The sequence below is a fragment of the Gopherus flavomarginatus genome, chromosome 12 (genome assembly GCF_025201925.1).
Source record: "Gopherus flavomarginatus isolate rGopFla2 chromosome 12, rGopFla2.mat.asm, whole genome shotgun sequence".
Taxonomy (NCBI): Eukaryota; Metazoa; Chordata; order Testudines; family Testudinidae; genus Gopherus; species Gopherus flavomarginatus.
In genome coordinates, this window is record NC_066628.1 from 23,903,564 (window position 1) to 23,919,793 (window position 16,230).

At 47.8% G+C, this 16,230-nt stretch overlaps 1 protein-coding gene across 1 annotated transcript in view; it reads left to right on the plus strand.

Annotated features, from left to right (window-relative positions):
- The window catches only part of LOC127032166 (zinc finger protein 345-like), a 29,163-nt gene that overhangs the window by 3,134 nt on the left and 9,799 nt on the right, over positions 1 to 16,230 (plus strand). The window lies entirely within an intron of this gene.

Consider the following 16,230-nt stretch of genomic DNA (forward strand, 5'->3'; position numbering starts at 1 on the left):
AGCATCTTCTCTATCCCATTTATTGTTTTATTTGTCTTCTCATTAATCTCTTCTCTGACACGGTTCCAATCTTTTCAGTCTCTCGTCATACAAAAGTCTCTTGCAGGCCTGTAATTATTCTTGTCACCCATCTCTGAATACCCTCCGTTTCTCCTATGTCCTCTTTGAGATGGGGTGACCGGAACTACACACACCATTGATTTATATAGTGGCATTAGAATATTCTTAGTATTATTTTCTATCCAGCTGTTTATATGTCTTGTTTGTGTGTGTTTCATTGTTAGCCACTGCTGCACATCGTGCAGAGCTTTTCATTCAGTTGTCCACCAAGACCTGTAGGCCTTTTCCCTGAGATGTTACTAGCATTGTGTATGAGTAGTTCATCTTGTTACTTTTCATTGGCCATGTAGTGCCATTAATTTTTAAGCAGCACTCCCTAATCAAGTGAATGGAGAGTTATAAAAAATATCTTGTATCTATCTATAGTAGGGTTTTGATAGCTACCATCACAGTAGTATCTAAGCACTTCCTCGATAAATTGAATCTTCATTAAAAAATATGAAGGCATACTGTTGTCCAGTGCATTACCTCACACTTATCTGCACTGAATTCCCTCTGCCATCACATTGCCTCAGCTTTGCTAGATCCCTCTGCACTCAGCTTCCTTTATATGTGACTAAACTAAAATAATTTTGTCATCTGCAAATGTTGTCACCTCACTGCTCACCCTGTTCCTTCAGTAATAAATATATTAAACACAAGTTCTAAGTCAGAACCACAGGACACCCTACCTGTCATCTTCATTGACTCTAACGTGCATCTCCTCTTTGCTGTGTCAGCATCTCTCTGTTCCTTGTTCTGACACACTACTTCCTCCCTATCCTTTGGCCCGAGTCAAGTGGTGAGGTCTAGGCAGCCATCAGCATTCTCAGTTTATTATTTGCATTACAATCCAGGCTAGAGTCACTAACTGAGATCAGGGCCCCACAGTGCAGGAGCTGCACATACGCATGTTGAGAGACAGTGCTTGCCCCCAAAGAGCTCACAAGCTAAATGGACAAGACAGACAAATGGGGAGGGGGACAGAGGGCAGGTCTACACTTAAAATGCTGCAGCGGCATAGTTGCACTGTAGCAGTTTCAGTGAAGACACTACTATGCTGACGGGAGAGCTTCTCCCCTTGGCATATTTAATCCACCTCCACAAGATTTTTCACACCTCTGAGTGACGTAGTTATACTGATGTAAGTTTATAGTGTAGACCTGGCCAGAGACCCAAAGAGGGGTAAGGGACTTGCCCAAGGTCACCAAGCTGGCCAGTGGCAGGACTGGGAATAGAACGCTTTTGCTCTCTTGGGTTGTCCAGAGTGAAATTACCCAAAGAGTCTGATCCTTACTTAGTCTTACTCCTATCGTCTCCTTAAAAACAAACTAGATATATTCAAAATAGAGAAACTATTCTAGTAAACCCAAAGAAATGAATTGCATGACATATCTAGATTTAAACTGCTTGTAGACTACACTAGATGATGTACTCTCAGCTTAGTTACAGAAGACTAAAAGGAAAATATGTTAGATTTCTAGACATCAGTGATCTTTTTCTTCTCTACACAGGAAAGTTTTACCAGTTATAAAAGTTTTACCATTATATCAGTTAAACCCCCATGTGGACAGTTTTATTACAGTATAGGAGTGACTTTTTTCAGCTTATTTTAACTCCTGTCCCAAGCGACATAAGCTAAACCATAAAAAACTGCTTTAACTGGAGTAACTGTCCACCTGGTGAGATATATATGCTGGTTTAAATTCACGCTTAGCCTATACCAAAAAAATCTTTCCTGTGTAGATGAGGCCTGACATTCTGTTTGCCAAAACCTAGCTATCCTTCATCCATCTCCTTTAACCCCCAGGGCCTTTCCCTGCTGTGATCTGTATTTCAAGAGCCTTGTCAGTGTTTCAGTTCTTTTGATATGCCTGGGTTAGTGATCCTCATCCACTGACACCCCTCACAATGGCGATTACCCAGTTCTTGCTGTTTGTTTGCATAACAGACATCTCCCCTCCCCAGCCTCATCATTCTTTGTGGGCAGATCCACAAGAAGTGTTTGTTACACATTCATCAGGGATGCTAATTAACCTCCTTCCAAATGGTTGACTTGGGTCAGATCCATGAAACATCTCGCTGTCTGCATGTACAAATGCATCTGATAGACCTTCATAATATAACTCTGCTCCATATTATATGTTATTGGTATCAGATCAGTGCCTAGAGACCCCAACCAAGATTAGGCCCCTTTGTTCTGGGCACTGGCACATAGTGAGAGACAGGCCCTGCCCCAAAGAACAGACTGGATCAGATCATGGTCCAACAGTAGCCAGCCCAGATGCTTCAGAGGAAAGTGAAGAAGCTTTGCAGTGAGCAGTTACAAGCTTATCTGTCTCCAGGAAAAGTTTTCTATTAACCCTGAATCGTTAAGTTCCGAAGCCTGAAGCTTTATATCCTCTCCAAAACCTGTCTGGAGATGTTTAGTATTTACTCTGGATATTCTTGTCTGTATATAGAGCTTATTATCCAAATAGACACAGGGGAAACGACTTGTCCAAGGTCACAGAGCAGGTCAGAGCAGACCCTTCATTTGATAGCTCCTAGGCCAGTGCTCCATTCGTCAGACCACACTGCTTCCCACACATCACTCAGCAGCTCCTTCCCACTGTCAGCCCACTGCCAATCTTCTTCTGTGTTGGAAAACTGACCTCTGAGCTCTGCCCTTTGGGCCCTGTCCTTTCCCAGTATCCAATCCATGACAAGACTTCACCACTCACCCCACAACGACTTGGTTCCCTTCATGGCTTCTTGGAGGAGCTTTGCCAATGGCTTTCTTGAAGTCGGAATTAAAGATGTCACCTGGATCATCTTCCACTGTTCTGCTGAGGTGCTGTAGAGAATCCCAGTAGGTTCCTTTGGTCAGATCCCCTCATATCGTCCTCATCTGGGTTTGGATTGTTTCACTGCCTGTTTCAATCCATGCAGCCGGTATGGAAGCTGGTCTGTAATCTCTGCCTCTTCCCTGCCATCTTTTTTAATACAACACCCTTTAGCCCCTCCGTGATAGTAGGTAACTTGAATGGTTTTAAATTATATTTAAATATTTTGGCTAAGCTGCATCCTCCAGGAGCTTGGGAGGGAGCGCTAGTGTAGTGTAAAGGATGTTTTTTTCCAGAACCTCCTCTTTGGACACTTCAGTCTCTAACAGTGCCTTATCTTTGCTACCTGCACAGAGAGCCTGGGGTAGTTTCTCCACAACACGCTCTGGGATGGAGCCTGAGGCAAAGAAACCCCATAGCTTCCTAGTAATGTCCTTGCCTCTGAGAGAGTTTGTTTCACCCAAGTGATGGAAGTGTGGCACGTGGAACTCTGGCCGTTGGTCCAGACAGCTGGCTGCTCCCATGCCTGTCTGTCCCTCTGGCCTGCCAGCTGCTACGCCTGGTGTGTTTGATGCTTCATGACAAGCCTGACAGCCTTGGAAAGTAGCTGGGACTGAGGAGGAGCTAGGCTAGCTGCCCCTGTACAGAGAGGGAGAGGAAATGAGAGTGGTGTCAGGCAATGGGAGAAGAGGTAGGGCCTGGGTAATAGGGAACAGGATAGGAAATAGGACACAAGACAATCTATTAAGAGGGGTGGAAAGATTTGAGGGGCTGAGGTCTAATGGGCCCACTGACTTGCACAGCTTTCCTACTTCTGGGATTAGTGAAGAATTTCTGGTTATGTGTCTTTATGTCTTTGACTCCCCAGATTGCCTCTTCTCCCTCCTAATTCCCTCCTCACTGTTTATGTTCCCTTTCTGTTGGCTACCCATGGGCTGATTTTACACTGTGTGAATGATTCCTGCTGAGCGCAAATAAATTCTTCTACCTTGGCATTTAACCACACTGGGCTATTCTCTTTTCAGCTTCCTTATTTCTTCAGGAGATGGCAATTTGGAAATGGGACACGGGGACTTCCCCCTCTCAGGGACACTGGCTCCAATCCAGTCCCAGGATGTGGGAACGGGCTGGCCCTGGGCAGGGGAATGGGACACAGGGACTTCTCACTCTAAGGGGCACTGGCTCCAATTGGGTCCCAGGGCGGAGGAACTGGCTGACCCTAGGCGGGGGAATGGGACATGGGGCCTTTCCCGTCTAAGGGCATTGGCTCCAACCTGGCTCCAGGGTGTTGGCGATTATCTGAAGAAAATTTAAATTATGGTGACTCACAATATCACATATTTGCCTTTTTAAACCTTCTAATTGTCTAAGGATAATTAAGAACAAACTCACAGAGCGCTGCCTGCTTTCAGATCGCTCACCACCTCCCCATTGTTCTCAGTGGAACAGAAGCCACTGGCTCCCCTCAGTCAAGATGGTTGCCACTTCCCCAGCCCTCGCAACGTTTATGGATGTTTAGCTGTTAAAGAGGGCCAGTGCCTCCCATTGTTCCCAGTGGGGTGGAAGCTGGCCGCCAGCAGGAAAAGTGGCTTTCCACCATATAATTATGAGGCAGGGAGGGGCTGAGGGAGCAGGGATGGAGATGGTGGGTGCAGGGGAAGGTGGAGACACAGGAGAACACTTGCGGGGCAAATGATTGTGGTGGACAGCAGGAGCTACAGGGGCAGAGAGGGATGCTGTGGAGCTGCAGTTCCCAGAATTGGTTGGAGACACTCTAAGCGTCCCAGGTCTCTTGGCGTGGACCTGAAGCCCCAGTTCTTACCAGGAGGAATGTTGCCTGGCCACCCCATTATGATCATGGTTGGGAGCCAGGAGAATCTGAGCTCAGGTCTCAGCTCTTCCACACTCTGGTATCAATGATGCTGTGTGCTTCCCAGCCCTTATAGCAGAGCAAGGTTTCCTACCTCTAACCCAAAAGGCAAACAAGCATCATTTCAGATGAGGCAGTTCCGACAGCACAGAGAAGAGCCAAGTCCCTAATACCAGTAAGCAGAAATGTAGCCACTCCGCCCTTCAGAATGAATGTGCCGATTCTTTGTGCTTCATTGTAGCCACTGCTGGAACAGCTTGACCATACTCCCCTCCTAAAGCCAGGAAAAGAGCTCAGGTGTTCTGATTTTCGATCTCGTTCCCTGCTTTAACCACTAGACAACACTCCCCTTCCAGAGCTGTGAACAGAAACCACAAGTCCTGATGGGGCTGCCTGGGCCCCTGAATGACATCATGGGACACCTTTTTCTGGGACTCTGTTTCTGATCTCTTTGCTCTGGAGGTTTCTGGGGACCTAACTAAGCAAGGGGAACAGGCAACATGATGGCCAATTAAGTTCTTTCTGACAATTGTGAAGTAATGCACATTGGAGGGACACATTCTAAACTCTTCTAAATCAGAATTCTGAATGAACTGCATCAGCCCAAGAAAAGGACCATTGTGGGCAGCTCTGTGAAAAGCTTGGTTTAGTGCACAACTGAGGCCAAAAAAGGTAACAAGATGTCAGCATGCATAAGGGATGGGATGGTGAACAATACAGAGAATATTCTAATGCCTTTATATAAATCAATGGTGTGACTTCCTCTGAAGACCATGGGCAGTAGTGGGATCCCAGTTTTCACAGGTTACTGCAAAATCCGGGGGGGGGGGGCGTTCAGAGAAGGACAGGAAGAATGATCAAGGACCCAGAAGAATCTTCATATGAAAATGGACTGGGATTGTTACCTTAGAAAGGAGATGAGTAAAAGGGGACTGGGTCAAAGTCTATAAAATAATAAATGATCTAGAGTGGGGAGATCAGGAGGTTCTGTTTTTCTGGTCTTATAACACAAGAGCAAGGGACACACCACAAAAATTAAAAGGTGAGACATTCAAAACCAATTAACAGGAAAAACTTGTTCACACGATAGGTAATTAACCCAAGGAACTCCTTGCCACAGGAAGTGGTTGAAAGCCACAAACTTAGCAAGATTCAAAAGGGATTGGACATTTCTGTGGACAGCAAGACTATCCAGCGGTCCCCCGCCAACAAACATTTCTGAAGGGATACTGAACTCCCTAGTGTAGGGCGTGAGCCGATCTCTAGCTATTAGAGCCCAAGATGAGACCAATACTGGAGAGGGGACAGGTTTTCACACATCTGTTCGCTACTGCAGGGCTCTTGCACATTTCTGGAGCATCTGGTTCTGCCAATGCAGGAGCCTGGACACGGGGCTACACCTGGCGCTGGGGTCTGGTCTAGCAGGGCTGTGCCTGTGAGCTCTCTGGTCAGGAATGAGGGCGCAGAACTCTGGGCCGGTTCCCCTGCGCCCGGTTTCTGTTCCTGGGGGAGCGCAGGGAGCCGGTGCCCCTAGAGTTTGTCGCTAGAGGTCTCTGGTTATTGCGAGGCCGGGGGAGGTGGCTCTCTCTGTATTTCTCCCTTCAGGATATCAGGGTTGAGCTTCCTGGGTCAGAGGCTGCTGCTGCCTCCATTGTGAGTCCGGATTCCTTTCCAGGCTGAGCCGCTGTTGCTCCGCGGGGTGTGTGCGGGGAGAGCCCTTTCTTAGCGCCCCTCTGTGCCCAGCCGGGGGGACTTTCTCCAGGGGCTGCAATCAGCCCCTGGGGCAGCCCCGGGCTCTGCCGACACCAGCCCCTGAGCCGGAGCCTGCAGGTGAGGGGAAAGACCCGAGGGAAGGGTTGGGGCTGGGCAGGAAAGTGACTCTGCACCAGCGGCCCCTCCTCGCCCCCCGTTCTACTCCTGGGGGCGGGCGGGGGCCTGCGAGTCCCAGAGCTGCTGCCCTCCCTGACCGCTCCTCTAGGCTCCTCATCCCCCCGCAGGATTGAAGTGGTGCCAGGCGTCCTGCTACCTCTTGCCCTGGGGTGAATTTCATCCGGAGGTATTAGAGCTGCTGAGCTAATTACCAGCCACATCACTGCAGGTCCAGCACCGAATTGCGGCTCGGCTGTGCTGGTGCCTTTCTTGTGCCTGGTGTCCGCTCTCCCCAGCGCCCAGGCAGTGTTTCTGAAAGGCGAGTTCTCAGTCTGGGTTTTAACCCGAGCGCGTTTGGGAAAGATTTGTCTGACTGTGTAATTTGCAGTTTTGCCCTGCTGTACAGTTGGCAGGAAGGATGAGTTAAGACTCTGCAGGGCTCTCAGGTGGGCTGGGTCCAGCGCTGTCTGAGGTTCGGTGTGCTACCGTGGGTACTTCACTTACACCAAGAGTTTTGGAAGTGACTAGTGATTTCTGAGTGCCCGGCTTGCAACCCCACAAAAGAGCCTGATTTTCAGCAAGTGGGTGCTCAGCACTGTATGAAGATCAAGCCCCTTAAAGAGGTAGCAAGTTGGGCACCCAAAGTCATTCATCACCTTGGAAATTACTGGCCTTACATTTCTCTGTTCCTTACTTTGCCCATCTGTAAAATAGAGATGATAACATTTCCCTACCTCAACGGGAGTACGAGCCTACACTGGAGCACTCACATTCTTTGCTGATAGATGCCATAGAGATACTTGGATAATGAGGGTCAATGCAAAGGAAACTGTGCATTGTGCAGTTCATAACTGGTTACCTGCAGGGGTCATATAGTATCATCTCTTCTCTCCGTTTGGAAGATTCATGGATCTAACTAACACCATGTCAATTTCATCTCGTAGCATTGGCCATAATATTCTGCTGGAATCTGCTGGTGCTGTACACACATACTGTCCCTGCCTTGAAAAGCCTCCTCATCCAATCAAAAAATAGAAGCAACAACATGTGACTTGTGTGCTTTAAGAGGTAAGCATTTTTTAATTATTCTTTTTTGTCAAGGTTCCTTCCCCACTCTGAACTTTAGGGTACAGATGTGGGGACCTGCATGGACACTTTTAAGCTTAATTACTAGCTTAGATCTGGTATCACTGCCACCATCCAGGATTTTCAGGGTCTGGATCACTCCCTTTCCCCCAAAAACCTTCCCCTCCCTGGGTAGCCTTGAGAGACTCTGTCATGGTATAATTCCCCACTCTGAACCTTAGCGTCCAAAAGATGGGGTACCAGCATGAATTCCTCTAAGCTCAATTACCAGCTTAGTACTTGTAGCGCTGCCACCAACCAGGAATTACAGTGCCAGGTACACTCTGGTCCCCCCAAAACCTTGCCCGGGGACCCCCAAGACCCAGATCCTCTGGATCTCAACACAAGGAAAGTAAACCCTTTCCCCCCGTTGCCTCTCCCAGGCCTCCCCTCCCTGGGTTACCCTGGAAGATCACTGTGATTCAAACTCCTTGAATCTTAAAACAGAGAGGAAAATTCACCTTCCCCCCTCCTTCTCTCTCCTCCTCCCAGACTCTCCCTGAGAGAGAAAGTAATCCTAACACAGAGAGAAAATTAACCTTTCTCTCCCCCTTCCCTCCTTTCTCCCCACCAATTCCCTGGTGAATCCAGACCCAGTCCCCTGGGGTCTCACCAGAATAAAAACAATCAGGTTCTTAAACAAGAAAAGCTTTTAATAAAAGAAAGAAAAACAGTAAAAATTATCTTTGTAAATTTAAGATGGAATATGTTACAGGGTCTTTCAGCTATAGACACTGGGAATACCCTCCCAGCTTAAGTATACAAGTACAAATTAAAATCCTTTCAGCAAAATACACATTTGAACTCCTTCCAGCCAAATACACATTTGAAAATAAAGAAAACAAACATAAGCCTAACTGGCCTTATCTACCTAGTACTTACAATTCTGAGCACATTAGAGACTGTATCAGAGAGACTGGAGAGAAACTTGGTTGCACATCTGGTCACTCTCAGAACCCAGAGAGAACAATAACCAAATTCTAACAGCACACACAAAGCCTTTCCTCCCTCAAGATTTGAAAGTATCCTGTCCCCTGATTGGTCCTCTGGTCAGGTGACAGCCAGGCTCACTGATCTTGTTAACCCTTTACAGGCAAAAGAGATATAAAGTACTTCTGTTCTATTAACTCCTACTATCTGTTTATGACAGACTCCTTCACCAATTCCCTGGTGAGTCCAGATCCAATTCCTTGGATCTTAAAACAAGGATAAATTAACCATCCCCCCTCCTTTCTCCCACCAATCCCTGGTGAGTCCAGATCCAATCCCTTGGATCTTAAAACAAGGAGAAATTAACCATCCCCCCTCCTTTCTCCCACCAATCCCTGGTGAGTCCAGATCCAATCCCCTTGGATCTAAAAACAAGGAAAAATCAATCAGGTGATTAAGAAAAAGGCTTTTAATTAAAGAAAAGAAAGGTAAAAGAAAACCCTCTGGGAGAGAGTAGCATACCAGCTACTCTCACAGACAACTGATTCAAAACACAGAGGATGTTCCCCTGGGCACAAATTTAGTTACACAAAAAATACCCAAATACCAAATTTGATTCTACCTCTAATTGCATAAGACAGGTTACAAAGAAATAAACATAAACTTATTTATTCCTTTCTAAAACTTACTACTCTGATAAGAGGCTGGTTCCTTGATCTTTTTCACTCGGCTGAAACTGAAACTCTAAACAAAGGAAAAACTTCCCTCTTTCCTTTTGAAACATCTTGTTCCCCGATTGGTTCCTCTGGTCAGGTGTTAGCTAGGCTAGATGAACTTTTTAACCCTTTACAGGTAAAAGAGGCATTAACCCTTAACCATCTGTTTATGACACGCCCCCCAAATCTCAGACAGTGTTGAACCACACTGGCGGTGATTTCTTCTTAGAACTTTAGAATAAACAGATTAATAAAACACATGCACCTTTACATATACTACTACTTATGTGAAACTGCAAGATTTTTCACATTCCAAGGACAATTTAACCAGTTAACTCTGGGAAACGTTCACGGAAGAGTGCATCAGCTACTTTGTTAGAAGCTCCTGAAATGTGTTGAATTTCAAAATTAAAATCTTGGAGAGCTAAACTCCATCGAAGAAGTTTTTTGTTGTTTCCCTTGGCAGTATGAAGCCATTTTAGCGCAGCATGGTTGGTTTGTAGCTGGAAACGCCGTCCCCAAACGTATGGTCGTAGCTTTGCCAGGGCATACACAATGGCGTAGCATTCTTTTTCACTGATTGGCCAGTGGCTTTCCCTCTCAGACAGTTTCTAATTGGGTGAGCATTACCTGTGTCAATGGAGTGGTATGCCTGTTCAGTCCGTTCTGGGGTGGCTGAGAACATTGGTGCAAAGCTAGTGCACAGCTCCTTGATCTGTTGCCGCTGCAGACGTTCCAGGGTTGTGGAGAGGTTCACCTCTTCCATGCCACCATTACTTTTTCCTTCGTAGTAGACACCTTCAGGCCACTCAGCGTCATCTCCTCCCTGGGCTGTAAACTGACAAACCTTTAATTCTCTGAAATAAAAGGGCTTTAGAGAATTACCATGGTACACTTTAGGCTTTAGGGTTGAGGTGGGGAATGCTATGAGATAGTTAACAGCTCCCAGGTGCTCTTGGACCGTGAATGGCCCTTCCCATGATGCTTCCATCTTATGGGCCTGTTGCGCCTTTAAGACCATAACCTGGTCCTCTACTTTGAAGGAACACTCTCTGGTATGTTTATCATACCAGGCCTTTTGCTCTTCCTGAGAATCCTTTAGGTTTTCTTTAGCAAGGGCTAAAGAGTGTCAGAGGGTGCTTTGTAGGTTGCTTACAAAGACTAGAATGTTAGTTCCTGGAGAAGGCGTAAACCCCTCCCATTGCTGCTTCATCAACTGTAATGGCCCCTTAACCTCGTGGCCATACACAAGTTCGAATGGTGAAAATCCTAAACTGGGATATGGCACAGCCCTGTAGGCAAAAAGCAACTGCTGCAACACTAGGTCCCAACCATTGGAGTGTTCATTTACGAATTTACGTATCATGGCCCCCAAAGTTCCATTAAACATCTCCACCAGGCCATTGGTTTGATGGTGGTAAGGGGTGGCAACCAAGTGATTCACCCCATGAGCTTTCCACAGATTTTTCATGGTCCTTGCCAGGAAATTAGTTTCTGAATCTGTAAGGATGTCGGAAGGCCAACCTACCCTGGCAAAAATGTCTGCTAAGGCCTGGCACACAGTTTTAGCCCTGGTGTTGCTTAGAGCTACTGCTTCCGGCCATCGGATAGCAAAATCCATGAAAGTCAGTATGTACTGCTTTCCTCTGGGGGTCTTTTTTGGGAAAGGACCCAGAATATCCACAGCTACTCGCTGAAATGGAACCTCAGTTATGGGGAGTGGCTGGAGAGGGGCTTTGATCTGGTCTTGGGGCTTTCCCACTCGTTGGCACACCTCACAAGACCGGACATAATTAGCAACGTCCTTGCCCATTCCCTCCCAGTGGAAAGACTTCCCCAACCGGTCCTTGGTTCTGTTCATCCTGGAATGACTACTGGGATGATCATGGGATAAGCTCAAGAGCTTTATCCGGTACTTAGTTGGAACTGCCAACTGTCTCTGAGGACGCCAGTCTTCCTGGTGTCCACCAGAAAGAGTCTCCTTGTATAAAAGTCCTTGTTCTACAACAAACCGGGATCGATTGGAAGAGCTGAGAGGCAATTAGGTGCTCCGTGCCACCACCCAAGCTTTCTGAAGGCTGTCATCTGCTTCCTGCTCAGCCTGGAACTGTTCCCTTGAGGCTGGAGACATCAGTTCCTCCTTAGACTATGGACTTGGGCTTGGTCCCTCTGGAAGCGATGTAGGTGATGAGGTTGTTTTCGTTGATTGTGAACCGCTTTCTGCTGGTGCACGATGTGATATTTCAGGCACTGGCTGAGCCTCTTGGGTAGGGTTGTCCACTGGTTGTGCCAGTTCAGGCCCGCTGGTGCCCTCTGGCGTCGGAGTTGGAGTTGTAGATGGGTTTGCAAGTGCTGGAGTCAGTGCTGGCAACGGTTCTGGTGCTGGTTGCTTTGCCAGTTCCGGTTCTGGGACTGGATTCACTATGGCTGTAGCATTCATGGGTAGAAGATCCGGTTCCACCACCTCTGTCTGGGTCTGTGGTAACACAGAGGGGGCCCTGGTGGACGGCTCAGGAACAGGGATGGGTGTGGAAGCTTGCTTGGCCTGGCTGCGTGTGACCATTCCCACCCTCTTGGCCAGCTTCACATGGTTGGCCAAGTCTTCCCCCAGTAGCATGGGGATGGGATAATTGTCATAGACTGCAAAGTCCACATTCCTGACCAGCCCTTGTACTGTATCGGCAACTCAGCTGTAGGCAAGTTTAAAGATTTTGACATGAATGGGTGAATTGTCACTTAGGCCTCTGGGTTGATGAATTTGGGGTCCACTAAGGATTGGTGGATAGCTGACACTTGTGCCCCCGTGTCTCTTCACGCGATAAACTTCTTTCCGCCCACTCTCAAGGTTTCCCTTCGCTCCAAGGGTATTTGAGAGGCATCTGGGCCTGGGGATCTTTGATGTGATTGTGGGGTAATGAACTGTAATCGGTTGGGGTTTTGGGGGCAGTGAGCCTTTATGTGTCCCAGTTCATTACATTTAAAACATCGCCCAGCTGACTGGTCACTGGGACGAGGTGGGTTGCTGGAGACTGGTGAGGTAGGACAATAAGGGATCTGGGGCTTTCCTTGGTTGTAGGTGTGGCCTTGGGTTGCCCCCGGTGATAGGGTTTAGTTTTGGTTTGCCCCCTCTGATATTCGCTCCAACTGCTAGTAGTTTTTTTTCTTTTCTGCCACTTCCACCCATTTGGCTCCAATCTGCCCCACCTCGGTTACAGTTTTGGGCTTCCCATCTAGGATGTACCTTTCTATTTCCTCAGGAACACCCTCTAAGAACTGCTCCATTTGCATTAGGAATGACAGCTCTTCCAGAGATTCAGCACTTGCTCCTGATATCCAGGCATCCCAATTCTTTCCAATGTGGTAGGCGTGTTGGGTAGATGACACATCTGGTTTCCACCTTAGGGCTCTGAACCTCCGACGGGCATGTTCAGGTGTTAGCCACATTCTGATTCTGGCCTTGGTTTGAAAAAGTTTATAATAGTTCATGTGTTCCTTAGGCATTTCAGCCGCCACCTCTGCTAAGGGTCCACTGAGCTGTGGCCTCAGCTCTATCATGTACTGGTCTGTAGGGATGCTGTACCCATGGCAGACCCTTTTGAAATTTTCTAAGAAGGCCTCAGTATCATCACCTGCCTTGTAGGTGGAGAATTTTCTGGGATGGGAAACAGTACCTGGAGAAGGGTTGTTAAGGTTGTCTGGTAACTCCTGCTTAGCCCTTGCTAATTCCAGGGCATGCTTGTTCGCCTCCCTCTGGATCTCCATCTCTTTTTCTTTTGCCTCCATAGCTCTTTTGTAGGCAGCCTCTTCTCTGGCCATCTGTCTGTCATGTTCCTTTTGGTGCTCCTCAGCCTGGAGTTTGGCCAATTCTAGTTGTTGCTGTATGGTTTTTTTCTCCTTGCCTGACATTTTTCCCTGCTCTGCCTGAGCTATCTTGGTTTGCGAGGCAAAAAAAAAAAAAAAACAAAAAACCCCATAGCTTTTAACTGGATTTCTCAGAATGAGAAGAAACCAGAAAAACTGGTTTGTAACTTGTCTTTTGCAAACTGTTAGTTACCCTCCAGCTAAGCCCAGCTGGAAATCCTTTCTAGCAAAGCTTTGTTAGAAAAACCTTTATCTGTTTGCCTTCAGGGTATCTCTCCTTCACTGCTTCCCCAGCATCTCAAAGGAGGAAAAAAAAATCTGACTTTTGGTTCCTAAAATATCCCTCACCGCTGCTCACCATGTCAAGATTCCTTCCCCACTCTGAACTTTAGAGTACAGATGTGGGGACCTGCATGGACACTTCTAAGCTTAATTACTAGCTTAGATCTGGTATCACTGCCACCATCCAGAATTTTCAGTGTCTGGATCACTCCCTTTCCCCCAAAAACCTTCCCCTCCCTGGGTAGCCTTGAGAGACTCCTTCACCAATTCCCTGGTGAGTTCAGACCCAATCCCTTGGATCTTAAAACAAGGAGAAATTAACCACCCCCCCTCCTTTCTCCCACCAATCCCTGGTGAGTCCAGATCCAATCCCCTTGGATCTAAAAACAAGGAAAAATCAATCAGGTATTAAGAAAAAGTCTTTTAATTAAAGAAAAGAAAGGTAAAAGAAAACCCTCTGGGAGAGAGTAGCATACCAGCTACTCTCACAGACAACTGATTCAAAACACAGAGGATGTTCCCCTTGGGCACAAATTTAGTTATACAAAAAAATACCCAAATACCAAATTTGATTCTACATCTAATTGCATAAGACAGGTTACAAAGAAATAAACATAAACTTACTTATTCCTTTCTAAAACTTACTACTCTGATAAGAGGCTGGTTCCTTGATCTTTTTCACTCCGGCTGAAACTGAAACTCTAAACAAAGGAAAAACTTCCCTCTTTCCTTTTGAAACATCTTGTTCCCCGATTGGTTCCTCTGGTCAGGTGTTAGCTAGGCTAGGTGAACTTTTTAACCCTTTACAGGTAAGAGAGGCATTAACCCTTAACCATCTGTTTATGACATTTTTATCAAAGTAACCAAAATCGGCATGAGTTGCACCGACAGTACTCGCCGTTCAGAACAATCAGTTGGCCCAGAGCTACTCCCTCAAGAACACTCATAATTAGGAGGAGTATATAAGGGATATCTATGCTCTTGCTTCAAGACAAAAATCAGCTTCTGTCTTAGTGAGACTGTATCTGTATGTGCAGGTTATTCTGTAATTGCCCATGACTGGATTTCTCACACTTTCCCCTGTACTATCTGGTCCTCAACTCTGACGTGACCCTAGTCTGACGTGAGGTAGCTGGGAGATGGAGATACTGCTCCAGAGAGCCCACTAGTATGAACTGGTGCAGCACGAAGGGTGGGATACCAGGCTAGATGGGCCCATTTTTCCGATCTACTGTGGCAGCTGCTGTCACCCTGTGCTCCTAATTCTGAAGAACAAGCAGGTTTGAGAATTTTTCTGCCCATCCAAGGACAATTTGTGAACATAAAAACTGGGAAAATGCACTGTTCTGTTCAGGTTCTGGACTGTGCCCATCGGTGTGATATCTGAGCCCTGTGAAATGAGAAATTATGAATGACTTGCTCAGCTCAAACAGATGGGTTTAATTAGTCCTGCCTCTGCCTAGTCCCCACGCTGTTGCGGGAGTGTGCTATCCTGGGGACAGTGTCAGGGGAATCCCCCAAAGCAGCGCTGATTCAGACTCCCTTATTCATGGGGGAAGGGGTGTAAAAAAATGTCTTGGTGATTTTCTATCTTGTGCTGGATGCTGGGAAAACCCTAGGAAATGTTAAAACAAATTACTATCATTTGTTTTTACATTTCCAATTCCTGTCTCTCAGGTTCCTGTCCTCCAGTTCTGGGTAGAGCGGATGGACTAGTGGAGGGCTGTGGACTGGGAATAGACTGTGTTCAACTTATTGACGTTAAGGCAGAAGGGACCACTGTGTTCATCTAATCCAGTGATCACCAACTGGTCTATCACGATCGACTGGTCAATCCTAAAGGATCTCCCAGTCAATCACAATCTCCAGTGGTGTACTGGGGCTGCCGCTAAGGCAGGCTCTCTAGCCTGCCCCTACCGCCTGCCATAGCCCTGGGGGAGAGGGGGCAGAGATCTCCCTCCATGCGCTACTCCTGCCTGCAAGCACCACCCCCGCAGCTCGCATTGGCTTGATTACCGGGGAGGGTCCCTGGCCTGCATGGTGCTTCCATTGGCTGAGAAAGGGGAGCTGTGGCCAACGGGAGCTGCAGGGGTGGTGCTTGCAGAGAGGGGCAGCATGCAGAGCCACGTGCGCCCCGCCCCCCGAGGGGCCACAGGGGCTTATTGGATAAGGGCGGTGTGGGGCCAGGGTAGGTAGGGAGCCTGCCTTAGTGGCAGCCATGCTGAACCACCAACCGGGAGCTGCCAGAGGTAAGTGCTGCCCAGCAGGAGGTAAGTGCCCCTCAGCCCTGAGCCTGCTCCAGTAGCTAGCGCCCCATGTCCCCTCCTGCACCCCAAGCCCCAGCCCTGACCCCATCCCAGAGCCTGCACCCTGTATCCCCTCCTGCAGCCCAACCCCTTGCCCCAGCCCTGACCCCCCTCCTAGAGCCAGCACCCTGTACTCCCTCCTGCACCCCAACACTCTGCCCTAGCCTGGAGCCCCCTCCTCCACCCAAACTCCCTCCCAGAGCTTGCACCCCTCACCCCCTCCTGCACCCCAACCTCCTGCCCCAGGCTTAGCACAGAGTTTCCTCCAACACTGTGAACTCCTCAGCCCCAGCCCAGAGCCCACACCCCCTCCCGAACCCCAACCCCCTGTCCCAGCCTGGTGAAAG